The sequence below is a fragment of the Neoarius graeffei genome, chromosome 6 (assembly GCF_027579695.1).
Source record: "Neoarius graeffei isolate fNeoGra1 chromosome 6, fNeoGra1.pri, whole genome shotgun sequence".
In the NCBI taxonomy this organism is placed as follows: domain Eukaryota; kingdom Metazoa; phylum Chordata; class Actinopteri; order Siluriformes; family Ariidae; genus Neoarius; species Neoarius graeffei.
In genome coordinates, this window is record NC_083574.1 from 52,088,238 (window position 1) to 52,114,611 (window position 26,374).

General features: G+C 42.9%; 1 pseudogene; it reads left to right on the top strand.

The window, feature by feature from the left end:
* The window catches only part of LOC132888296 (solute carrier family 12 member 3-like), a 38,306-nt pseudogene extending 17,248 nt beyond the window's left edge, over positions 1 to 21,058 (top strand).
* The last annotated feature ends 5,316 nt before the right edge of the window (positions 21,059 to 26,374 follow it).

Here is a 26,374-nt window from a genome sequence, read left to right on the forward strand (position 1 = left end):
AGTGTTTTACTTTCTCCAAACAAAACACTTCTCATTTAAACCAAAAAGTTCTATTTTGGTCTCATCCGTCCACAAAACATTTTTCCAGTAGCCTTCTGGCTTGTCCACATGATTTTAGCAAAGTGCAGATGAGCAGCAATGTTCTTTTTGGAGAGCAGTGGCTTTCTCCTTGCAACCCTGCCATGCACACCATTGTTGTTCAGTGTTCTCCTGATGGTGGACTCATGAACATTAACATTAGCCAATGTGAGAGAGGCCTTCAGTTGCTTAGAAGTTACCCTGGGGTCCTTTGTGACCTCGCCGACTATTACACGCCTTGCTCTTGGAGTGATTTTTGTTGGTTGCCCACTCCTGGGGAGGGTAACAATGGTCTTGAATTTCCTCCATTTGTACACAATCTGTCTGACTGTGGATTGGTGGAATCCAAACTCTTTAGAGATAGTTTTGTAACCTTTTCCAGCCTGATGAGCATCAACAACGCTTTTTGTGAGGTCCTCAGAAATCTCCTTTGTTTGTGCCATGATACGCTTCCACAAACATGTGTTGTGAAGATCAGACTTTGATAGATCCCTGTTCTTTAAATAAAACAGGGTGCCCACTCACACCTGATTGTCATCCCATTGATTGAAAACACCTGACTCTAATTTCACCTTCAAATTAACTGCTAATCCTAGAGGTTCACATACTTTTGCCACTCACAGATATGCAATATTGGATCATTTTCCTCAATAAATGACCAAGTATAATATTTTTGTCTCATTTGTATAACTGGGTTCTCTTTATCTACTTTTAGGACTTGTGTTAAAATCTGATGTTGTTTTAGGTCATATTTATGCAGAAATATAGAAAATTCTAAAGGGTTCACAAACTTTTAAGCACCACTGTAAGAACATTTTGCCAGCGGGCTGTTGGGCTGCTTTATACACTCAGACGTTAGTACTCCGTGTTCCATATAACCATGGCTCGTGTCAAAAGCAAACATGTTAAGTTTGGACAGCACTACTGCCCACTCCATTTGTTTAGCACAGTCTTAGTTCCTCAAACATGTTTTCTTAGGAAGTCCATTCTTATAAAGAATGGTGATCTAAATTTGGCGTCATGCAAATCTCGAACAGTGACAACCGCGGAGAGTTCAAAATAGCCAAAGCTGATACAATATCAACATTGGCATAGCTGTCTATCTTATAAATACAAAGACTTGGGTGGCTTAATGCAATAGCAATCAGCTGTTCTGAATCAAACTGTCTACACATTCGTAAACTGTTTCCAGATCTTGCAAATAACTACGGTTGCTCAGAAAGTTTGTGGCAATTACATAATTTACGTTACGGCAATACTCTAAATACAACTCTTTCAAATGCACTAAATGTATTACAAAAGAAATGTCTTCTATGAGAAAGTTTGTCGACAAATCTAAAATAACAAGGTTTGAGCAATTTCCCAGTGCTTGTGTAAGATTGAATTTACTAAACTGAAAGGTGAAATGTTGTTCAAAATTGCCGTTAAAATAATGATGGTGAAAATGAGTACAATGCCTTTCAAAAATGCTCTTAAAACTATGGATGGTGTAGAAAGGAGGACGTCCTGTATCTTCTAACATGAAACGTTTCCATAACATGGCTGTGTGAGATAGCTGCAGCAGTCTTTTGCAGGTACTTGACAAGCTATGGAACACTGCCGAGAGCGGTAGGTGCTTCATAATCTTCAAGATTATTTCATCTGGCAAATCAAGAAAGCCTACATTGACCAAAAAGAATGGTTGAGCTTACTGACTATACTAATGTTTTGGGTTGATTCTATCAAACCAAACAACAGCAACCACAGCATAGTAAACCAAGCTCACTCACCAGCAACTGCCGCTTGGGCCGATGTTTCCTGGTCTGCCGAAGGCGATGATGTGTCTTGCTTTTGAGTCTGTTTTATCATTAAAAAAAAAATTGACTTAGTACTAGAATAGAACTATGAAAAATATGTAACATAAAATAATTACCATTGCTAGTTTTAGGTAGCTTAGAAACCGGCTCTTCCATTATTGCTGTTTCTTCCACGTTTTCTTGAAGTTGTGTTCTAGAAACAGCACTAAAACTTAGCTTCGAAGCCACAAAATGCAACTTTGATGGAAAAAGATATATAATAAATTGTTTTGACATGGTGAATTATTAACACAAGAGGAAAGAAATACTCATAATTCACAACTAAAAAGACTGCAGCTACACTGGCAGCTTGACCATGCTTTCTAGTGCGATCGTGCTGCACTTGTGCAGAACTGGGTTTTTGCACCCAAACCACAGGAAGTCCATACAAGGTTATAGAAACCCTAATGAGGCTGAGGTGACAATTTAGTTTTAAACATTTTTTTAGAAAAATTACAGTGGGTGCTTTTCTAATATTCTTATGCGGCTATTGAAAAAATGCATGGTCCGACAGGGGGGGGGGTCACGGGCACCCCAGGACCCCCCCAGCTACGCCCCTGTAATTAAGACAAATAACTGCATGTTCAAAGACATGCAGTTAGGTTAATGTAGGGCAGTCTTGGGCTGAAGTGCCCTTAAGCAAGGTATTTAACCCCGACTGCTCTCCGGGCGCTCTAGTATGGCTGCCCACTGCTCTGGGTGTGTGTGCATGTGTTCACTGCTTCAGATGGGTTAAATGCACAGGTTCAATTTCACTGTGTGCTTGAGTGTACATGTGACAAATAAAGGCTGCTTGGCTTCTGTTAGGAAATGAACAATATCATCTAGGTTTTATCAAATCAAGCTTCACACCATTAGATGCAGTTTTTGAAAGGCAGCACAGCGGTGTAGTGGTTAGCACTGTCGCCTCAACACAAGAAGGTTTTGGGTTCAAGCACAGTGGCCAACAGGGACCTTTCTGTGTGCAGTTTGCATGTTCTCCTCGTGTCTGCGTCAGGTGCTCCGGTTTCCCCCACAGTATAAAGACGTGCAGTTAGGTTAACTGGCTACTCAAAATTGTCCATAGGTGTGAAAGATTGTTTCCCAAGCCAATGGGAGGGTTGTGGCAGGAAGGGGATCCGGTATAAAACTATGCTTCAATTAATATGACATGTGGATCAATAGGGTCTGGCAACAGTGCTGGAGAAGATGATGTGTTTTTAAATGTTAAATATTTTATGCTTGGACAATGCTGATATTTCTGAAACATTGCTTCCTTTCTTGCAGTGGATCCAGAATATCTGTTGGCTCTACCTCAACCCACCACCTTCTTTCAGTCCAAACAGGAAAAGATCATCATTGATGTGTATTGGCTGTTTGATGATGGAGATAAATATAGAGCCAAGCACAAACATTTTTGACAAAATCATTAATTTGGATATAGATTTGTTACAGGATTCACACTGCACTGTACAGCAATGTTAGTGTACAACCCCGATTCCAAAAAAGTTGGGACAAAGTACAAATTGTAAATAAAAACGGAATGCAATGATGTGGAAGTTTCAAAATTCCATTTTATTCAGAATAGAACATAGATGACATATCAAATGTTTAAACTGAGAAAATGTATCATTTAAAGAGAAAAATTAGGTGATTTTTAAATTTCATGACAACAACACATCTCAAAAAAGTTGGGACAAGGCCATGTTTACCACTGTGAGACAGCCCCTTTTCTCTTTACAACAGTCTGTAAACGTCTGGGGACTGAGGAGGCAAGTTGCTCAAGTTTAGGGATAGGAATGTTAACCCATTCTTGTCTAATGTAGGATTCTAGTTGCTCAACTGTCTTAGGTCTTTTTCGTCATATCTTCTGTTTTATGATGCGCCAAATATTTTCTATGGGTGAAAGATCTGGACTGCAGGCTGGCCAGTTCAGTACCCAGACCCTTCTTCTACGCAGCCATGATGCTGTAATTGATGCAGTATGTGGTTTGGCATTGTCATGTTGGAAAATGCAAGGTCTTCCCTGAAAGAGACGTCATCTGGATGGGAGCATATGTTGCTCTAGAACCTGGATATACCTTTCAGCATTGATGGTGTCTTTCCAGATGTGTAAGCTGCCCATGCCACACGCACTAATGCAACCCCATACCATCAGAGATGCAGGCTTCTGAACTGAGCGCTGATGATAACTTGGGTCGTCCTTCTCCTCTTTAGTCCGAATGACACAGCGTCCCTGATTTCCATAAAGAACTTCAAATTTTGATTCGTCTGACCACAGAACAGTTTTCCACTTTGCCACAGTCGATTTTAAATGAGCCTCGGCCCAGAGAAGACGTCTGCGCTTATGGCTCATGTTAGATACGGCTTCTTCTTTGAACTATAGAGTTTTAGCTGGCAACGGTGGATGGCACGGTGAATTGTGTTCACAGATAATGTTCTCTGGAAATATTCCTGAGCCCATTTTGTGATTTCGAATACAGAAGCATGCCTGTATGTGATGCAGTGCCGTCTAAGGGCCCGAAGATCACGGGCACCCAGTATGGTTTTCCGGCCTTGACCCTTACGCACAGAGATTCTTCCAGATTCTCTGAATCTTTTGATGATATTATGCACTGTAGATGATATGTTCAAACTCTTTGCAATTTTACACTGTCGAACTCCTTTCTGATATTGTTCCACTATTTGTCGGCGCAGAATTAGAGGGATTGGTGATCGTCTTCCTATCTTTACTTCTGCGAGCCGCTGCCACTTCAAGATGCTCTTTTTATACCCAGTCATGTTAATGACCTATTGCCAGTTGACCAATTGAGTTGCAATTTGGTCCTCCAGCTGTTCCTTTTTTGTACTTTTAACTTTGAGATGTGTTGCTGTCATGAAATTTCAAATGAGCCAATATTTGGCATGAAATTTCAAAATCTCACTTTCGACATTTGATATGTTGTCTATGTTCTATTGTGAATACAATATCAGTTTTTGAGATTTGTAAATTATTGCATTCCGTTTTTATTTACAATTTGTACTTTGTTCCAACTTTTTTGGAATCGGGGTTGTAATATATGTATGTGATGCAACAGTGGCTAATGCTGTGTGTTGATAGGTCTGACTCTACTGTTGCCTTACCTTCTGAAGCACAAGAAGCGGTGGGGCAGGTGGAAAGTAAGAGTGTTTGTTGGAGGAGAAATTCAACATGTTGGTGTAATGGAAATTTCTAATAAACACTTCAGAACGCTTAGCAGTTGTCTTTTCAGTTATTTATTATGGTAAATCATATAAAAGAAATATAAGAAAAGAGAAGAAGACACCACTTCAGTGATGCCAAGAGTACGCGCACGCTCGGAGTTGTGTTTTAGTGGCTGTTATCTATATACTCTAAAGGCATTCGCTTACTGCTTGTGTCTTCACGTGATTGGCTCAAGATTTTCTATGAAGCTTTGTTAAAAGCGTGCACCTGGCATGCTTTGGTACGTGCAGGCAGATGCAAGCAGGGAGAACTCAAGCTCTCTGCTTATCACCACCAAGGTCAGGAAAGGTGGTTACATCATGAGAAGATGCGTAGTTAAGACGAACTCAAGCACCCTGCTCATTACCACCAAGGCCACAGAAAGGCAATTACAGCATGTGGAAAACATCTCTTCTCAGTACACTAAGCTACTTTAACTCAACATACAGAAACACAGAGAATAATAATGTTCGTCCATTAAATTTCCCTCACGTTGGGGAACAAAAACAGGAGTAAGTTCAGCTACATTCACAATATCCTGTTTAACAGTGAAATGTCGAACTCTGTTCATTTATCGTTGTGAGTAAGCAGCACAATGTAACTGCAAATAAAAGACATAATTACTTAAACGCAAATACATTCATCCATCCATTATCTGTAACCACTTATCCTGTTCAGCGTTGCGGGCAACCTGGAACCTATCCTAGCTGACTATGGGCGAGAGGCGGGGTACACCCTGGACAAGTTGCCAGGTCATCGCAGGGATGACACAAATACATGTTATTCATAAATACGCACCTAAATTAAATGAACAGTGTATCTAGGCATATGTTACAGGTCAAAAAATTCAACCTAGGTGATTTTTCTTTTTGACCTGGGTTAAAATTTTTAACCAAGTTCATAATTTCCAACCTAAGTAAAATTTTGGATTATCTAAGGTTCTTCAAAGGGATATAGTATAGTCTCCCTAATGCAAGTAGAAAATTATGAACTGGGCTCATAATTTATAAATAAAATATATTTCAACATAATTCTTAGGATTTCTCCCTAATTAAGTGTTAGTTTTAAGTCTTACCTCACCTTGTGCTTTCTCATATTGGTTCGATCCAAAGTTGGGTTACTGTCTGTGTGGAGTTTAGCACACTTCTTCTTCTTTCCACATAGATTTCCTGCCAGCACTCACAAAAATACCAGTAGGTATACTGCCTATGCTAAATTGGTTACATAAGTGTACTCCATCCATTATCCATAGCTGCTTAACCTGTGCAGGGTCACGCGCAAGCTGGAGCCTATCCCAGCTGACTATGGGTGAGAGGCGGGGTACACCTTGGACAAGTTGCCAGGTCATCGCAGGGCTGACACATAGAGACAAACAACCATTCACACTCACATTCACACCTACAGTCAATTTAGAGCCACCAATTAGCCTAACCTGCATGTCTTTGGACTGTGGGGGAAACCGGAGCACCCGGAGGAAACCCACGCAGACACGGGGAGAGCATGCAAACTCCACACAGAAAGGCCCCCATCGGCCACTGGGCTTGAACCCAGAACCTTCTTGCTGTGTGGTGACAGTGCTAATCACTACACCACCATGCTGCCCTACACAAGTGTACTGACTTTGCGAAATGTGTTACATGCAGTAAGAATACTGACTCTGCTAAATTGCTCCATGAAGTGAATGTTAGCAGGCTCCGACATGAATACAGGGAAATTTGGACAAAAATACATCAATCTGTTTTTTGTTTTGACCATTATGATGAATATACTGCTTTTAAGTGTGGAACAGATGCAGTTATTTAGACTGCTAAGTCAAAGTATTCTCTCTGTACTCTCCAGACTCACAGCTCTCATCAGCAAGTTTCGCCTTGGCGTCCATGAGATCCATGTTCTTCCCAACATCAATGAGAAACCACAACCTGAACAGTATTTCTATCTTTTATCATTCAACTCTCAGTTTTACTCGATGAAGATATCTGACAGGTTTTGATCTGGCTGCACTGAAGGAGGTTGAATTGACAAAGTATGATCTAGGAATGTAGCTGTAGACCTCTGCCACCGAGGAGATTCTGCCTCATGGATATATCCAGGAGCATGATGCAGACACAGCTGTTCAGAGATGTTTCTCAGTTTATTGTAGGACAAACATGAGTATATATCCACATTCACGAGTGTGTTGTAGCTATGTGATGGGAAGATGTGACTGACAAAGCTAAGTTATCTATGTATTACAAGGTAACGTCAGTGGGTGAGTAAGCATTACATCACTGGTCGGATAACTTTATGAAAGCAAAGAGAGACACTACCGATCAAGATAGCCTTAATTAAATGGAGAACAGATGTGCGAGCGAAGATAAATCTCAAGGATTTAACTCAAACTAGCTAAAACAATTAGCAATCAGACCAGCCTGTACCAGTTTCAAGCATGCCAAACAGGTATCTCTATCAGTATCTAAACTGCTTTATTAAACATAATGGCTGTTTTAGTTATCGAGTGATGTTTGTACACCATTTCTTTTTTTTTCCCTGAACACATTTCATCCATTTTAACAGCGTTAAGAAGTTTGAGTTTGATGGAATTGTTCTGGATCTGGAGTTTGATGGAATTGTTTCTTTTGTACTACTGGAAATAGTAATGACTATTGAGTTTCACTGCAGTTCCAGTGAAACTCAATTGTTTTTTTGACTCTAAACAATATGGCGGATGCTGCTAGGAGCAACTCGGCAGCTCCTGCCTTCAAGCGGTCATGTCTAAAACTGGAGATATTCAGGACAATTGATGGCAAAATTATAGTAGAGGATGAGCTACTAAATTTTCTTGCTGTGAAAATTAAGACTCTAAGCCAGGATGAGATCATTTTATTGGCAACAAACACGTTTGATTCAGAAACGATTGAAGTTTCCAAGAAAGTTCTGTTTGAGCTCTGTCCTGGAACATCACAGAGATGTGTAGCTCATAAAGGGCAGCACAGAGCCGCCAACAACATAAAACTCTGCCTTAAAGTTTTGAATGAATGTGGGGAGAATATGCCGAGATTTGTTTCTCATTACTTGGATGAACTCCCTCCGGTGACGTTCTCCAGCCTTGATGTCTCTTGTTTGCTCCGGAGAATGGAGCAGTTATGTGCTGAAGTGGGCGCTTTGAAACATATAACCCATCTCCAGGCGGATATATGCGAACAAGTTCGTGTTGAATCTGTGGAAATCAATCGCAGAGTGTCTGCACTGGAGTGTCAATCTGAAGGCCTGGCTGTTGATGCTGTTGGGAACACAGTGGATTCAGAGATGGCCTTTCACCTTGGCCGGGGGAATGCTATGGAGCTGCTGAGGGCACGAGGTGGCAAACATGGCCTGGCTGTGGAGTAAGGAGCTGCTGGCTTGGCATTAATGCGTTGCCCCGAACCGGATCAGCACAGTCATGATGTGTCCACTGTGTCGGGTGCTGCAACAAGGAAGGATCCAGCTGGGTCAGTGTCTTCCACTGGCTCCCCACGTTGGAGTAAAATTGTAAAAAATGGCCGGGCTCGGCAGAAGATAAAGTCCATTGCTACAGCCTTGGGTGGGCATGCTGCTAACGTTACCTCTGGACGTAGTAAAAGACCTAGCCCCGCTCCCATCATCGGCACTGGTGCTGTGAGTACTATTAAAACTGTGAGGACTAAATTAGTGAGTGTGTTTGCTACGAAATTTGCCCCAGACCTTGATGCAGAGACGCTTGCTGAGTATCTTAAAAGTAAACTTGACAGAGTGGTCACCTGTCAGAAAATTGACAATGCACATAGCAGGGTTGGCTCTTTTAAAGTGACTGCTGAATGTAATGACATAGGTGAAATGTATACTCCTGAGCTCTGGCCTGAAGGGGCTCTGGTCAGGCGCTATTATGAACCACGAAAGGCCAAAAGTTGCAAATTTAAATATTGTGCTGCCTGAAAGGGAGGTAAATGTGCCCTCTGGTGACTTGTCGGCATGAAAATGACACTTTGGGTACTGTCTTACAATTGTCGTGGCCTGCATTTGGGCCAGAGTGCAGGTGATAAAGCTCGACATTATGTTGTGGACAGTTTACTGGAAGAATGTGACATATTATGTTTGCAAGAGACTTTCATGGCAAAACAAGATCTAGAAAAACTGAACACTCTTCACCAAAACTTTCTTGGAGCTGGAGAGTCAATGACTGATCTTAGCAAGACTATAATCAGAGGCAGAATCCTATGGGGTGCCAAGTGTCACCGGGCCCATTTCGTGGACGAAATGCATTTCGTCCATCACAGAATGCATTTCCTCATCACAAAATGCATTTCGTCCCATGAAATGCATTTCGTCCATCACAGAATGCATTTCGTCCATCACGAAATGCATTTCGTCCATCACGAAATGCATTTCGTCCATCACGAAATGCATTTCGTCCATCACAGAATGCATTTCGTCCATCACAGAATGCATTTCGTCATCACAGAATGCATTTCGTCATCACAGAATGCATTTCGTTGGACAAAATGCATTTCGTCCATCACGAAATGCATTTCGTCATCACAAAATGCATTTCGTCATCACAAAATGCATTTCGTCAGACGAAATGCATTTCGTCCATCACAAAATGCATTTCGTCAGACGAAATGCATTTCGTCCATCACAAAATGCATTTCGTCCCACGAAATGCATTTTGTGATGACAAAATGCATTCTGTGATGGATGAAATGCATTCTGTGATGGATGAAATGCATTCTGTGATGGACGAAATGCATTTCGTGATGGACGAAATGCATTTCGTGATGGACGAAATGCATTTCGTGATGGACGAAATGCATTTCGTGATGGACGAAATGCATTTCGTGATGGACGAAATGCATTTCATGATGGACGAAATGCATTTTGTGATGACGAAATGCATTCTGTGATGGACGAAATGCATTTCATCCATGAAATGGGCCCGGTGACACTTGGCACCCCATAGAATCCCTGGAGGGGTGGCTGTGCTCTGGAACAAAAAGCTTGATTCTGTGATAAAGCCGATTAGACTCAATGTGGACTGGTGTATTGGTATACAATATACTCATGAGGGTAATAATTTTGTCATCTTAAATATCTATACTCCATATGAATCTAGTGAGAATGAGGATGAATATCTCAATAGGCTGGCTTTTATTAATGCTTTTATCCAAGACAATAACATATACAGTGTATATGTTGTGGGGGATATGAATGCTGATATTGCGGACAGTGGCTCTGTATCTGCTAATCATTTGATTTGCTTCTGTGAAGATAATAACCTCACTGTCAAGTAGAGTGCTGCTGCCTGCAGATAGTTATACATACATAAGTGAAGCTTGGCACATGTCATCATGGCTTGACCATTGTTTTAGTACAGCTGATGGTCATGCAGCCTTAGGGAAAATGTGTATTAAGTACAGATTAGCTCTAACAGACCATATACCGTTGGCCTTCACAATAAATGTTGAAGATTTGCCATCAATAGTCAGCAACAATGATGCTTTCAGTGGTGTTGACACTGCAAGATTTGACTGGACAACTCTCTCTAAAGAGTACATTCAGGCTTATTATAATAACACAGATCAATATCTAAGTAATGTTTGTTTGCCTAGAGAAGCTATTCTGTGTAAGGATGTTCACTGTCAGAGTGAGGAGCATAAGAGAAACCTCTGCTCCATGTATGATGATGTAGTGGCTGCTCTGTTTGAGGGTGGTAAACCTCTGCTAAAGCAACACAGGAGTAACAGGAAATATAATATTAGACCTGGATGGAATGAGCATGTAGCTGCATATCATGCTGAAGCTCGTGAAGCTTACAGGCTCTGGGCCCTGGCTGGGAGACCCAGGCAGGGCCCAGAGCTTGAAAATAAAAAGCTTGCCAATGCCAGATACAAGTATGCTGTTCATTTTATATTTAGAAATGAGCAAGCCATGAGAGCTGATTCTATGGCCAGTAAAATTATGTCTAACAATACAACTGACTTTTGGAGAGAGGTGAGGTCCCTCAATAATAAACCCTCCCTTCCTTGTACTGTTGAAGGGGTCTCTGGAGTAGATAATGTTGCTGAATTATGGAGGCAGCATTATAGCTCCCTTTTTAACTGTTTAAAAAATGATCCATATGTGGAAGACTCTGCTATCAATGATGAATCAATAAGTATAGTGACACATGAGGTACAGTGGGGCAAAAAAGTATTTAGTCAGCCACCAATTGTGCAAGTTCTCCCACTTAAAAAGATGAGAGAGGCCTGTAATTTTCATCATAGGTATACCTCAGCTATGAGAGACAGAATGGGGGGAAAGAATCCAGGAAATCACATTGTAGGATTTTTAATGAATTAATTTGGTAAATTCCTCGGTAAAATAAGTATTTGGTCACCTACAAACAAGCAAGATTTCTGGCTCTCACAGACCTGTAACTTCTTTAAGAGGCTCCTCTGTCCTCCACTCGTTACCTGTATTAATGGCACCTGTTTGAACTCGTTATCAGTATAAAAGACACCTGTCCACAACCTCAAACAGTCACACTCCAAACTCCACTATGGCCAAGACCAAAGAGCTGTCAAAGGACACCAGAAACAAAATTGTAGACCTGCACCAGGCTGGGAAGACTGAATCTGCAATAGGTAAGCAGCTTGGTGTGAAGAAATCAACTGTGGGAGCAATTATTAGAAAATGGAAGACATACAAGACCACTGATAATCTCCCTCGATCTGGGGCTCCACGCAAGATCTCACCCCATGGGGTCAAAATGATCACAAGAACAGTGAGCAAAAATCCCAGAACCACACGGGGGGACCTAGTGAATGACCTGCAGAGAGCTGGGACCAAAGTAACAAAGGCTACCATCAGTAACACATTACGCTGCCAGGGACTCAAATCCTGCAGTGCCAGACGTGTCCCCCTGCTTAAGCCAGTACATGTCCAGGCCCGTCTGAAGTTTACTAGAGAGCATTTGGATGATCCAGAAGAGGATTGGGAGAATGTCATATGGTCAGATGAAACCAAAATAGAACTTTTTGGTAAAAACTCAACTTGTAGTGTTTGGAGGAGAAAGAATGCCGAGTTGCATCCAAAGAACACCATACCTACTGTGAAGCATGGGGGTGGAAACATCATGCTTTGGGGCTGTTTTTCTGCAAAGGGACCAGGACGACTGATCCGTGTAAAGGAAAGAATGAATGGGGCCATGTATTGTGAGATTTTGAGTGAAAACCTCCTTCCATCAGCAAGGGCATTGAAGATGAAACGTGGCTGGGTCTTTCAGCGTGACAATGATCCCAAACACACCGCCCAGGCAACAAAGGAGTGGCTTCATAAGAAGCATTTCAAGGTCCTGGAGTGGCCTAGCCAGTCTCCAGATTTCAACCCCATAGAAAACCTTTGGAGGGAGTTGAAAGTCTGTGTTGCCCAGCGACAGCCCCAAAACATCACTGCTCTAGAGGAGATCTGCATGGAGGAATGGGCCAAAATACCAGCAACAGTGTGTGAAAACCTTGTGAAGACTTACAGAAAACGTTTGACCTCTGTCATTGCCAACAAAGGGTATATAACAAAGTATTGAGATGAACTTTTGTTATTGACCAAATACTTATTTTCCACCATAATTTGCAAATAAATTCTTTAAAAATCAGACAATGTGATTTTCTGGATTTTTTTTTCTCATTTTGTCTCTCATAGTTGAGGTATACCTATGATGAAAATTACAGGCCTCTCTCATCTTTTTAAGTGGGAGAACTTGCACAATTGGTGACTGACTAAATACTTTTTTGCCCTACTGTATATGATGCCATGCAGAAACTACCTAACAACAAAGCATGTGGCATGGACTTAATTACTGCAGAGCATCTGAAATATGCCAGTCTTAAGCTTGCTCCTCTTCTAGCAGTCAACTTCACTGGTTTTATGATCCATGGCATATTACCTGATTCTATGCTAACTATCTTACTGGTTCCAGTTATTAAGGACAAAGCTGGAAAAGTTGGTTGTCTGGATAATTATAGACCCATAGTGTTGGCCAGCATCTTGTCCAAGGTTATGGAAAGACTCCTCCTTGATAGAGTGAGTAGGTACATCTCATCCTTTGATAATCAGTTTGGTTTTAAGCCAAAGCATGGCACAGATATGTGTATTTATGCTCTTAAGGATATTGTGGATTTGTATAGGACAAAAAATTCAACTGTTCTTATGTGTTTTATTGATGCCTCAAAAGCGTTTGATCGAGTGAATCATAAACAGCTTTTTAATTAAATTAAAGCAAGGGGGAGTGCCTGGGTATATTGTGAGGGTATTTGCCTATTGGTATGCCCACCAGAAGATGCACATTAAATGGGGGGGGGGGGGGGGGGGGTATATCTGCCACCTTTAGAGTGTCCAATGGTGTCAGGCAGGGAGGGATTCTGTCTCCTGTTTTATTTAATTTATATGTTGATGAATTATCTATGCGGCTGAGCGCTTGTAACACTGGTTGTATGATTGATGGCATGTTGGTGAACCATCTTATGTATGCAGATGATCTTGTTATCTTCAGTCCAAGTAGTGCTGGGCTACAGCAGCTGCTTAATGTATGTACAGAATATGGTGTGGAATATGATATAAAATATAATTCCAGCAAAAGTGCTGTTTTAATATGTAGAACCAAACAGGACAAAAAGCTCAATTTTCCTGTGTTCAAACTGTCCAATAATAGTCTTGAGGTATGTAAAAAGATTAAATACCTTGGTCATATTGTCACAGATGATATGAATGATGATGATGATATATACAGACAGTGTTGTAAGTTATACGCACAGGCAAACACCATTGCACGCAAGTTTAGCTGTTGTTCTACTCAAGTTAAAGTTGCTCTGTTCAAAGCATATTGTACACCACTTTACACTGGCCATTTGTGGTCAGTTTATAGAAAATCCAGCATGCAGAGGTTACAAGTTGCCTACAATGATGCAATGAGAATCCTACTCAAGACTTCCAGAGGAGGGAGTGCTAGTCAGATGTTTGTGTCAGTTGGAGTGAACACACTTAAGGCGCTTTTAAGACACGTGATGTTTAAGTTTATGCGTCATCTGGATGAATCCACCAACAGCATCATGGTTGCACTTTCAGATCCCCTAGTGAGCTGTTCCCGTTACACATCCAGACTGAGGGCGCACTGGCTGAAATGTTTGTATGTGATATATTTGTGTTTTTTATAGTTCTTTTTTTATCTGTCTTGTCTGGTTTGGACATAAGTCTGTCAAATAAACTAAACTAAACTTTGAGGACCTTCTAACACCTTAAAGGGTACAAACTATCCAAAAGCATGAGGAAGAAGGGAGGCTGCCCACCAGTGACTGCCCATGGGTAGTGTCTGATGCAGAGATGGAGAAAAATAGAGCAAAGGTAAACTTCCAAATTGAGGTTAATAGTTAAATAGAGGCCTAGAATTAGTAGTAGATTTAGATCTAAATATTATTTGTACATGTAGTATATGAATTTGCAACAGCTAAGTCAGTAGACTAGTTAAATAATATTGCCTGGCACTGAGTTATAGATCAGATATATTCCATTCAGCTAGCATGAAATTGAACTCATCTTCGACTTGTTCAGTATCATGCTAGCTGAATGGAATGTATCTGATATACCATGAAAAAAAGCCAGCCAATATTATTATTATTATTATTATAATAATACATACACACACTCTTCATATAAGCATTCTCGACAGCCAGCGCTAGCTAACCTGCGAGTTGGCACAGTCAGTGTAGCAGTGAAGTCACCTTCCAGCCGGTGTAGCGTTCATCAGTAGTGTCAGCGAATGTTAATAAAGCAGTCAAGCCAGTGCTATCGAGGGCAAGTAGCACAGGCTAATGACCCAGAAACTAAGATGTCTGTCTCCAGACTCTTCTTCCATGCACACTCGCTACAGTATTTTTCACTCTGTGATATCACAAGAGGCTGGCTGGCTCTCGGCGGGACCCTTCAATCAGTGCACAGACACAAAGGTTAAAATAAATCAAGATTTTTAAATGTGATGCCAGGAAATCAAACAGGAAAGGTAACTCAAAGTTCAATGTTCAAACGAAAATGGATTCCCAAAAGTCAAACTCAAATAATGTCTCTGGCTTTAGAACAATGAAATTATAGGCAGGTTTCCTTCAGTCCAATATCCTTTTCCCAGAACAAACAAAATCTCCTGCCTTACTTTGAGTCCAGTTAACAATCCCTGTAGGCTTCAGCCCGGTGGCAGCCCAGTAGCAGGCGTCCGTAACACGGGGAAGTATTTCAGTGTAAAATCCTTCAGGTAAGAATTCCAGATAGGCTTTCCAACAAATACTCCACCCAGCAGGTTCCACTCAGCAATGGGAGTCCATGAACCTCTCTCCTCTCCCTTCCACCTTCACACTGAGAGCTTTTGAGCTCTCACAAAGCCCTCTTTGTGCATTAGACCCTCATTGGCCACAGGTGTGCTGCCGTGTTGTGTGCTGAGGGGTGCAGTTCCTAACTCCACCACCAGATGGAGTTATAGCTGCCAGAAGTTGGAGCCATCTGCGTGACGTAGCGCCCTTCGACGATGCAGCCTCTCGGGATATCACACATCCCCCCCCTCGGGACCGACGTCCTCGTCGGGCTGGAGGTTGCGAAGAGGACATCTCGCCAGGACAGGGCATCCGCGTTGCCATGGCTTGGGAATCAAGCACAGCTTGTACACGGGGTAAATGACTGTCCCAATCCGGACTTTGAATGACCACATCATCTAAAAATGCCGCTTCATACCTCTTGTGGGGAGCCAGGACCCGATCCATTAAGCACTGGAATGTGGCCGGCGCTCCATGCAGACCAAATGGGAGCCGTGTGTACTGGTAGAGACCCTCTGGTGTGGCAAAGGCCGTCTTCTCCTTTGATGCCGGGGTCAGGGGCACTTGCCAGTAGCCTTTGGTAAGGTCCAGAGTGGTGAGGAACCGGGCGTGTCCTAAGGAGTCTACTAAGTCATCAACATGGGGCATGAATCAAACTCCGACACCTCATTCAATTTGCGATAATCATTGCAAAATCTCACCGACCCGTCTGGTTTGGGAACCAGGATGATGGGGCTTGACCAGGCACTTTTGGACTCTTCGATGACTCCCAGCTCTAGCATCTTTCTCACTTCCTCCTGGATAGCCACCTTGCGAGCCTCCGGCACACGATAGGGACGCTGGGTCACTGTTCGGCCCGGGACGGTGCGGATCTCGTGTTGGACGACCTCTGTGTGCCCGGGGAGTGAGGAGAAGACGTCTTGGTTGCGGTCCACCAGCTCTAGGGTCATCTGTTGCTGGTGTGGGGATAGGCCTGGCCCCACCTGAACCTCCTCTCTGGCGGGTTCTTTGGACTCTGTCAGGGGCAAACAACTGAACAACGCCTCCCTGGCGTGCCATTTTTTCAAGAGGTTAACGTGATATATTTGCTCAGGTTTTCTTTTATCAGGCTGTCTCACCTTATAATTCACTTCTCCTACCTGCTCGATGACCTCATACGGTCCTTGCCAGGTTGCCAGGAACTTACACTCCACAGTTGGCACCAGGACCAGCACTCTGTCCCCCGGCTTAAACTCTCTCGGCTGGGCAGGTCAGTTGTAGGAGGCCTGCTGTTGCCGTTGAGCAGTCTCCATGTGTTCACGCACTATCGGGTAGACGGCCCTCATTCTCTCCTTCATGGCCCCGACATGCTTGATCAGGGTCCGCTGTCTGCAGGGTTGCTCCTCCCAAGCCTCCTTGGCAATGTCCAGCAGCCCTCTGGGTCTGTAAGAAAGCAATAGTTCGAAAGGTGAAAAGCCAGAAGAAGATTGGGGTACCTCTCGTACTGCAAACAGTAGGTATGGCAGCAGCTGGTCCTAGTTCCGTCCATCCTCTTCCGTCACCTTCCTCAGCATGGACTTCAGAGTCCAGTTAAACCGCTCGACCAAGCCGTCTGTCTGGGGGTGGTAGACGGATGTTCACAACTGTTTGATTCTCAACAGGGCACACAGTTCTTTCATCACCCTGGACATAAATGGAGTGCCCTGATCCGTCAATATTTCCTTCAGAATCCTCAGACTGGTGGAGAGGAGGAATAGCTCCTTGGCTATCTGTTTAGAGGTAGCCTTCCTCAGGGGGATGGCCTCAGGGTACCGGGTCGCATAGTCCAGGATGACCAGAATGTACTGATGCCCCCTGGAGCTTTTTGGTAAAGGCCCGATGATATCTAGTCCAATCCTCTCAAAAGGAGTTTCGATAATTGGCAAGGGGATGAGTGGGTTATGGTATGGAGGTTTGGGCGCCACCTTCTGGCATTCTGGGCAACTACGGCAGTAATTCTGTTTCCTTGTGCACTCCTGGCCAGAAGAAATGCTGTAAGATCCTTTCTTTTGTTTTTTCTACACCTAGGTGGGCCCCCAGGGGATGTGTGTGTGCCAGATTGAGTACAGTCGCCCGGTGGGGTTGTGGTACAAGGAGCTGTTCAAGCACTTTGACATCTTTCTTCATCACCTGATACAGTAGGCCCCATATAATGGCGAAATGGGGGTATGTAGGGCTTGCTCTACCCCCTACCAGCACACCCTCTAGCACCTGCACATTTCTTAAGGCATTTGCAAGTGAGGGATACTGCAACTGGGCAGTGCCATACTGGCCTGTGAGAGGGGGAAGCTCCTCAATGCCTGGGGCGTCTTCCTCGTCGGAGCTCGGAGAGCTTTCCGGGGTCCCATTCTCTTCTCCAGTCTCCAGGCCAGTCTCTGTGTCAGCCTGGGTGTCTGTCAACCCTGCGAGGGCAAAAGCGGGGGTGCGGGGTTGTGCGGGTTGCGCTTGCGTGGATCCAGGAGGAGTCTTACTTCTCTGATTGCGGGGTACCCGGGCTGGCCTCTGCTGGGCCTCTCTCCACAGCAGGTGGAAGGTTGGGCAATCTCGCCCAATCAGAACAGGAACTGGGAGGGAGTCAACCACCCCCACCCTCGCGTGTATAGTCCCCCGGTGGTGGTCATTTTGAGTTCCACGGTGGGGTACTCTTTGGTGTCCCCATGGACGCAAGAAACTGGGAGAACTTTGTCCGTGGTCAGCCACGATGGATCCACCAGGTCCTTACGCACCAAGGCGACCTGACTACCTGAATCTAACAAGGCCTCGACATCACGGCAATTCACAGTCACTGGGCATGTGGGGGGGGGGGGGTCGGTCTGGGGGCCCGTCTGCAGCCCCAACGAGTGATGCAAACAGCTGGGTGGCTGGTGAGCTGGAGGACCCGGCAGAGGGCATAGGCTCGTCCACTGGGTTCCCACACTGCCAAGACCGATGTCCCCTGCCCCCACACTGGAAGCATTGTCGGGTGTCACCTTCACAAGGAATCCTAACCGGACCCGGCTGGCTTCTGGCTCCCCCTGAAGCATAGCCAGGTCCTGCTGTGGCTGGGCTGGAGGACGTGGTGTCCATGATTTTCGAAGGGGGGGTTTCTGCTTCTGATTCGTCGGACCTTGGGACGGTTTTCCGCTTCGCCTCGGTCCCTCAGGGGGAGGCTGGACCCCTTGAGGTTTTTGGGGTGGCCTCCCTCTGTCAGCAGTGGGGCCGCAATCCTGGGGTCCTTCCTGGAAGCACGGAGCATTTCTGTTGTGGCCTGATACTTTTCCACTGCTTCAACAGTCCGTTCAGCTGTGGTTAGGGCTTGTTGGCTGATGAAGCGCTTCGCCTCGTATGGCAGGGCTTGAATGTAGTGATCCACGACAATGGCCTCCGCTACTGCAGCTGCTGTGGTTTTCTCAGGTTCCAGCCATCTCCTTGCGATTCTGGCAAGTTCATGCATCTGCACACGGGGAGCCTGGTCCGCTTGGAAGGTCCAGCTGTGGAAGCATTGAGCCATACCGAACTTGGTGAGCCCATGCCTGCTGAGGATCTCAGTCTTTAGCGCATCATAGTTCATGGTCTTGTCGGGGGGTAGGTCCCGGACAGTGTTCAGAGATTCTCCCGACAAGAATGGGGCCAACAGTCCAACCAACTGCGCCTTGGGCCACCCTTCCCTAGTGGCCGTGGCTTCAAAGGTGTGCAAGTATGCCTCAACATCATCTGTAACCCCCATTTTGGCGATGAAATCACTTGCCTTTATTGGGCCAGCGCTCCGAACAGCCATCTTCTTCTGTAGTTGCAATTCCTCTGCCTTCAGTTGGTTGGCTTTTCTTTGTTCCTCCAGGAGGGCCGCACTCACCTGCATTTGGGCTTGCTGGCCTGCAATAAGAGCCTTCAAAATGTCCTCTATCTTGTTGTGCAGAGGGCCTATGGTTAACTGGGAAAATTGAGCAATCAAATGTTCAGTGTCCTCCTCGTACATGCACTATTATCGATGATTGAAATGCCCGCATTCTCCACCATATGTGATATCACGAGAGGCTGGCTGGCTCTCGGCGGGACCCTTCAATCAGTGCACAGACACAAAGGTTAAAATAAATCAAGATTTTTAATGTGATGCCAGGAAATCAAACAGGAAAGGTAACTCAAAGTTCAATGTTCAAACGAAAATGGATTCCCAGAAGTCAAACTCAAATAATGTCTCTGGCTTTAGAACAACGAAATTATAGGCAGGTTTCCTTCAGTCCAATATCCTTTTCCCAGAACAAACAAAATCTTCTGCCTTACATTGAGTCCAGTTAACAATCCCTGTAGGCTTCGGCCCGGTGGCAGCCCAGTAGCAGGCGTCTGTAACACAGGGAAGTATTTCAGTGCAAAATCCTTCAGGTAAGAATTCCAGATAGGCTTTCCAACAAATACTCCGCCCAGCAGGTTCCACTCAGCAACGGGAGTCCATGAACCTCTCTCCTCTCCCTTCCACCTTCACACTTAGAGCTTTTGAGCTCTCACAAAGCCCTCTTGCGCATTAGGCCCTCATTGGCCACAGGTGTGCTGCTGTGTTGTGTGCTGAGGGGTGCAGTTCCTAACTCCACCACCAGATGGAGTTATAGCTGCCAGAAGTTGGAGCCATCTGCGTGTGACGTAGCGCCCTTCGACGACGCAGCCTCTCGGGATATCACAACTCATACTTAAGTATTCATTTCCCTATGTAAGTTACTTAGTTACTTTTAAAATCAACATCGACAACTACACACAATGGAGCGACCTGACAGCCTGCCACTAATCTCTTGCAAAATCCTTTGCCCTGTTGCTTTTTTGGTGTGCCTGGCTAAGCTTTAGCTAAGCTCAAGTCCCAGCTCTAATAGCAATGGTTCATCACTGCTTATAAATATGCGTGAAGAATATCTAATGAAGTTTTGGTAGCCTTTCGGGTGTTCAATGTGTCTTTCTCCTTCCTGGTGAGCACAGAAATGCTTCTGTGCATGCGCAGCAGAAAACTCTCTCATCAGATATTCGCATCAGCTCTGACGTGTGATGTCATGTTGTCTTGACAACATACAATATCATAAACCATATTGAACACTCATTCTCCATTGGGTAGTGGTGCAATAAATGTAGGATAAGCGATGTGTTAATGTGTTATTGCATGCCATCGAACCAAATGAATGAAACCCAGTAGAAGGGAACAGAATACATGTTTTTATTCCATCGAAAAAGTATCCTGTATGTATAATAATTAGTATTATTGCACAATTAATTTTGTTTTGCTTGTTAATAATTAATATTTCTGTGTATTTATTTTCTTTTTAGGCTTTTCGACAGATTCGCCTTAATGAAGTCTTACAAGACTATTCAAGAGATGCAGCTTTGATTATTGTGTAAGTTCACATCATTTTATGTTTTCGCTCTGTTTTCACCTTCATATGTTATTCATATGTTATTCATATGTTATTGTTACTTAAAGAGTTAACCTTTTCCTTGACAGAACCACGCCTGTAGGCCGGAGAGGAGCATGTCCTAGTGCTCTTTACATGGCTTGGCTGGAAACTTTATCACATGACCTGCGACCTTCAGTGCTGCTTGTCGGAGGCAACCAGGAGAGTGTACTCACCTTCTACTGCCAGTGATCAAACACTCAGAAAAGATTATCAGCATTAGCTGTGAAGTGTATGACACCTGTGCCCTTCGATCCTAGAATGATGTAAAATAAGATGTAGTATACACGTAGCACTTGAATCTAGCCTTGATTTTAATGGGATTTTATCAACCATGCTTAAGTCATTCTGTGCCTGATTCACGTAACGTCTGTTTAAATCACATAGTTTTGTTTGGAACTTTTCTATTATCTGTGACATTTATTAAACTTACTGTTTAACTCGTATAATTCTGTTTTGTAAAATGATAAGTGCAAACAGATTGAAAGCAACCTATGTCCTATGTGAGTTTATAATTATTTCATTCAAAATAATTTCCCTGCTGAAAAATCCAGCTTAGTCTGACCAGCTACCAGCAGCCAAAACACAGGTTGAGCTCGCCAAGCTGGTAGACCAGGTTAGTCAGCTGACAAGGAAACAGTTTCTGAATTATGACTACTAATGCTACATCATAGACAAATTATTTTTAAGAAAACAACACAACAGTCGGTGGCATGGTGGTACAACAGGTAGCATTGCGGCCTCACAGCTCCAGTGTCTGGTTTGATTGTGATCTTGGGTTACTGTCTGTGTGGAGTTTTGCCTGTTCTCCTTGTGTTTGCATAGGTTTGTTCCAAGTTCTCCAGTTTCCTCCTACCTCCCAATTACATCCCTGGTGGATTGGCTACCCTAAATTACCTCTATGTGTGACTCAGCGTGGGAATGTGTGCATGTATCCTTACAAAGCCACTCGTCCTAATATTTGTGGGATAGGCTAGGATATCCACCATGACTCTGACCAGGGTAAAGTAATTACTGAGGATGAATTAATTCAGTGGCAAATAGTTACTATTGGAGCTGGGACTTGAGCTCAGCCAAAACTTAGCCAGACACACCAAAAAAGCAACAGGGCAAAGGATTTTCCAAGGGATTAGCAGCAGGCTGCCAGGTTGCTCCGTTGTGTGTAGTTGTTGATGTTGATTTTAAAAGTAACTAAGTAAATTACATAGGGAAATGAATACTTAAGTCTGAGTGAAAAATACTGTGGCGAGCGTGTGTGGGAGAAGAGTCTGGAGACAGAATTCTTAGTTTCTCAGTTGTTAGCCTGTGCTACTTGCTCTTGATAGCACTGGCTTGACTGCTTTATTAACATTCGCTAACTACTGATGAACGTTACACCGGCTGGAAGGTTACTTCACTGCCGCACTGACGACACCGACTCACCTCACAGTTAAACTAGTGTTGACCTTTGAGAAGGCCTAGGGCGATAAATTCTTGGTCCCTCCCACTATAAATCAAAATCTGATTTGTTAATTCATCTGTCACTTCCTCCATAAACATACAGTACCATTGCCTTCTGTCCCAGCAATGAAGTCCTAACCAATGAGTGAGCCAGCTCTAAACTCTTCTCAGCCCAGAGACAACAAACAGAAAAATCTCATTGGATAGCTCGATTTTAATATTTTCAGGACAGTTACCCTTTCATTTCTGAAGCAAATTTGATAGAAAATGAGGCTGAATTAGAAGAGAATAATTATAATGAAATAATGAAAGCAATTAAAGAATGAAAGAAATTAAATAACATTTGAATGCTGATATGTTTGGGCCTTCTCTGAAGGCCTAGAAGGCCCTAACGGTTCCCCTCTGAATTAATGAGTCAGTAGTGGTTCTTAAGGTCCAATTATGTATCTTAAATAATATTAAAGATACAAAGTAAAAAACATAGAAAGATACAAATAGTACCCTTGATGGTGTCACCTGAGTGACAAGGAAAATAGTTTGGTACCTTTTTGTTATTGAGAGCAGTGGTGTAGTGGAGATTTTTAAAGTGGGGGTATGCGATTCGTGACGTCATCGATTTGATATCATGTCAGAAGCGGTAGCCTTTGTTTGGTCGCTTATGTTTGGTATGAATGATTTGTATAAATGTTACGTTCTTTTAACAACACAAGAGGGCACAAGAAGACACTTTTTTTCAGACATTTTTATGTGTGCAATTTTCATTTGTGTTTGTCAGTACAGCCCAACTGTTATGGCGAAAAGCCGCGGTTTATTTTGTCTCCAATAAATATGCCGAAATGGCTAAAGAGGAACAAATTCGCCTTCTTCCGAATGCATGGTCGTAGACAGCACCACTCTGCTGCTGGAACTCAACATAAACCTTGCATAGGTTTAACATGGACTATCAGGCGTGAAGCCAAAATATTGGAAATTATGATACACAAACACCTTTGTTCATGTTCGATTCATGTTCATTTGAGCCGAGCTGCATTCGGAATTCGATATTTTTACTAGCCTACTTACTGCTGTGGCAACAGCTACAGCATGTGTCCAGAAGTTCAAAAAAAGTCACGTCACTCACTCACATCGCATACAAACCAGCAATGGGCTGAAATTTATTATAAAAGGCACCAATCAAATAAATCAAGCATTTAGTCTGGTGCGATTGAGGCACCTGCGTATACAAAATACATGACATGCAGCCATTGGGTTAAGCCCTACCATGCACTCCTTCTTAAAGACTTGAGTATTTCTTTAAATTTATTGTCATTTCACATTTTTTGAATCTCACCTCGGGAGAAGTGGGTGGACGGCGTACCCCCGCGTACCACGCCCACTACACCCCTGATTGAGAGTATATAAAACCGTTAAAGTGTACAGGCCAGAGCCCTTTCAGAGGAGGGAAGCACATTTAATGTCCTACCACCTTGGCTCATGTGTTTGATAAGATGAAACAGTATAAGTGTACAGGACACAAAACTGGCTATGCTAAACTGCCTCTAGATGTGAATGAGTGTGTGAATGTGTCTGAATTTATACATGGTTCCCTGTGATGGACTGGTATCCCATCCAAAAGAGTATTCCTGCCTTAGATCCATAGCGACCCTGACCAGGATGAGACAGTTACCAAAGATGAATGAATGAACAAATCCAACAGTATGGCAATTAGGGCGGCATGGTGATGTAGTGGTTAGCACTGTTGCCTCACAGCGAGAAGGTTCTGGGTTTGAGCCCAGCGGTCGACAGGGGCCTTTCTGTGTGGAGTTTGCATGTTGTCTGTGTGGGTTTCCTCCAGGTGCTGTGTGTGGATGGTTGAGAGAAGAAAACCTCTATAATAATCCAGTAGAAGGCAATGGGAAACCACTACTGTAACGTTCCCTAGAGACTTTGTTGGCTGAAACCATCAGAGCGGCCACGTCACTGTAGTGATACGCCAAAATGGATGGCAGTTAGAAAATCTCATTTTTATTGATCAGTTTAGACAGGTAATAAGGAAAATGGAAAACCTAGCAGTTGGCAAAGATAGTCTATCAGCTTGAGCTGCTCAGTGTTTTGGCAGCTGGTCAGATCAGGCTGGATTTTTCACTAGGGCTAAACAGCAGTCTTTTTTCCCAGATAATAACTAAACTGATGAAGTAACCAGACTTTCTGTTGATTGAGATTATATAAACATGTAATTATTCAAGTCTATAAGCCTTATTGAGTAATATTTATTGTTATCTGAGGTGAGGTTAGGTTAAGTTTGGTTTGGCTTTCTGCTGATTGAGATTATATAAACATGTAATTATTCAAGTCTATAAGCCTTATTGAGTAATATGTTTGGTTTGGTTTATCCATATATGTTATTTACCAGCTGGGAGGTCCATATCGTGAAATACCGTGACCGAGGTCTTGAAAGTACTGACCAAGGCCTCTGGGCCGAGGTCAGTATTCAAGGCCGAGGTCACGGTATTTCACCATATGGACCGACCTTAAGCTGGTAAATAATATATTTATTTTTTCTTTACCAAATTCTAACAGAAAACAAGAGCGCCCGAAAGGGAAAACCAAGCCGAGGCAAGCCGCCATTTTGAATCCTCATTCACGGCTGTAATGCAAATGGCTTCCTCCTCGGTATACAAGTGCGCTTCCACGGCAGGAAAAAAAACTACATTTTTCTGCCTATGTAGTCCCCTATTTATACAAAATTGAGTCATTCAGGATTCAGCCATGTTTTTGCTCGGCATTAGCAAATTACAGGTTTTTAGCTTTCTCCTGAAATGTTTTCTTTTATTTCTTCTTCCTCAGGGCAGTAAAAGCTATCCATGCTGTAAAATTAATGCTATTATGCTGAGAAATGCTGGCAAAAATTTACAAGATTTTTGATAAAAATCTTATAAATAAATCTTATAAAAAAGATAAATGTTGACAAAAATTGCTACTATATTTGTTGTTGTTGTGAACGAGTGAGTCACCAGAGGTCTGTAACCGGGGTCCGTAATGTAGGATACGGACCCGCTCGCCAGCCAATCAGAGCGCAGGATTTGATGAAAAACGCACCGTAAAAAAATAATTGTTATCTTAGGTGAGGTGTGGTGTGGTTTGGTTTGGCTTTCTGCTGATTGAGATTATATAAATATGTAAATATTCAAGTCTATAAGCCTTATTGAGTAATACATTTGGTTTGGTTTATCAAATCAAGCCTTACTGAGTAATATTTATTGTTAGGTGAGGTGAGGTGTGGTTTGGCTTTCTGCTGATTGAGATTATATAAACATTTAATTATTCAAGTCTATAAGCCTTATTAAGTAATGTGTTGGCGGCATGGTGGTGTAGTGGTTAGCGCTGTCGCCTCACAGCAAGAAGGTCCGGGTTCGAGCCCCGTGGCCGGCGAGGGCCTTTCTGGGTGATTCTCATGAAGACCTTCACATTAACATAAAACTTTTCACCTCATTTCAGTATTTTTTCAAGTTGAGAGCCTAAAATAGAGTGTGAACTTTACTATGTTGATCTTTTTTTAATGGAAAAATATTTTAATAGAATTTTATTCTTATTTGAGGCTTACATGATCCAGAATAATTCTCATCACCGTTACAGTAAATGATGAAGCTAGATCATGAGTTAAAAACATTTTTTGACAATTTATTTCATATTTCCACAAAATATCCCATTAAATGAACAGCACAGTCCATGACAATTACTTTATATTTTTTGACATTTATTTATTGCCCTCACAGTGCATGGTAATGAGAATATTGAGTAACGGTAATGAGATACTCTTGGCTAATTTCACAAATAACCTGAAATGCTAGCAACCTATAACTTTGCCACATGTTAAAGCCTTATATTGTGATAATAATCATACAATAATATTTTTTATTTTTAAAAGTAATGAGTATTAAACCATAATGGTAGTGATAATAGACAGTGTAACTGAGGACAGATTTAGCAACATTAACATAAATATCACAAAGTAAGAGAAGAGTGAGCAACTGACCTTTTCTCCATTTTGAATCTTGTATCTGAAGTGATGCATCATGGGATAGCTGA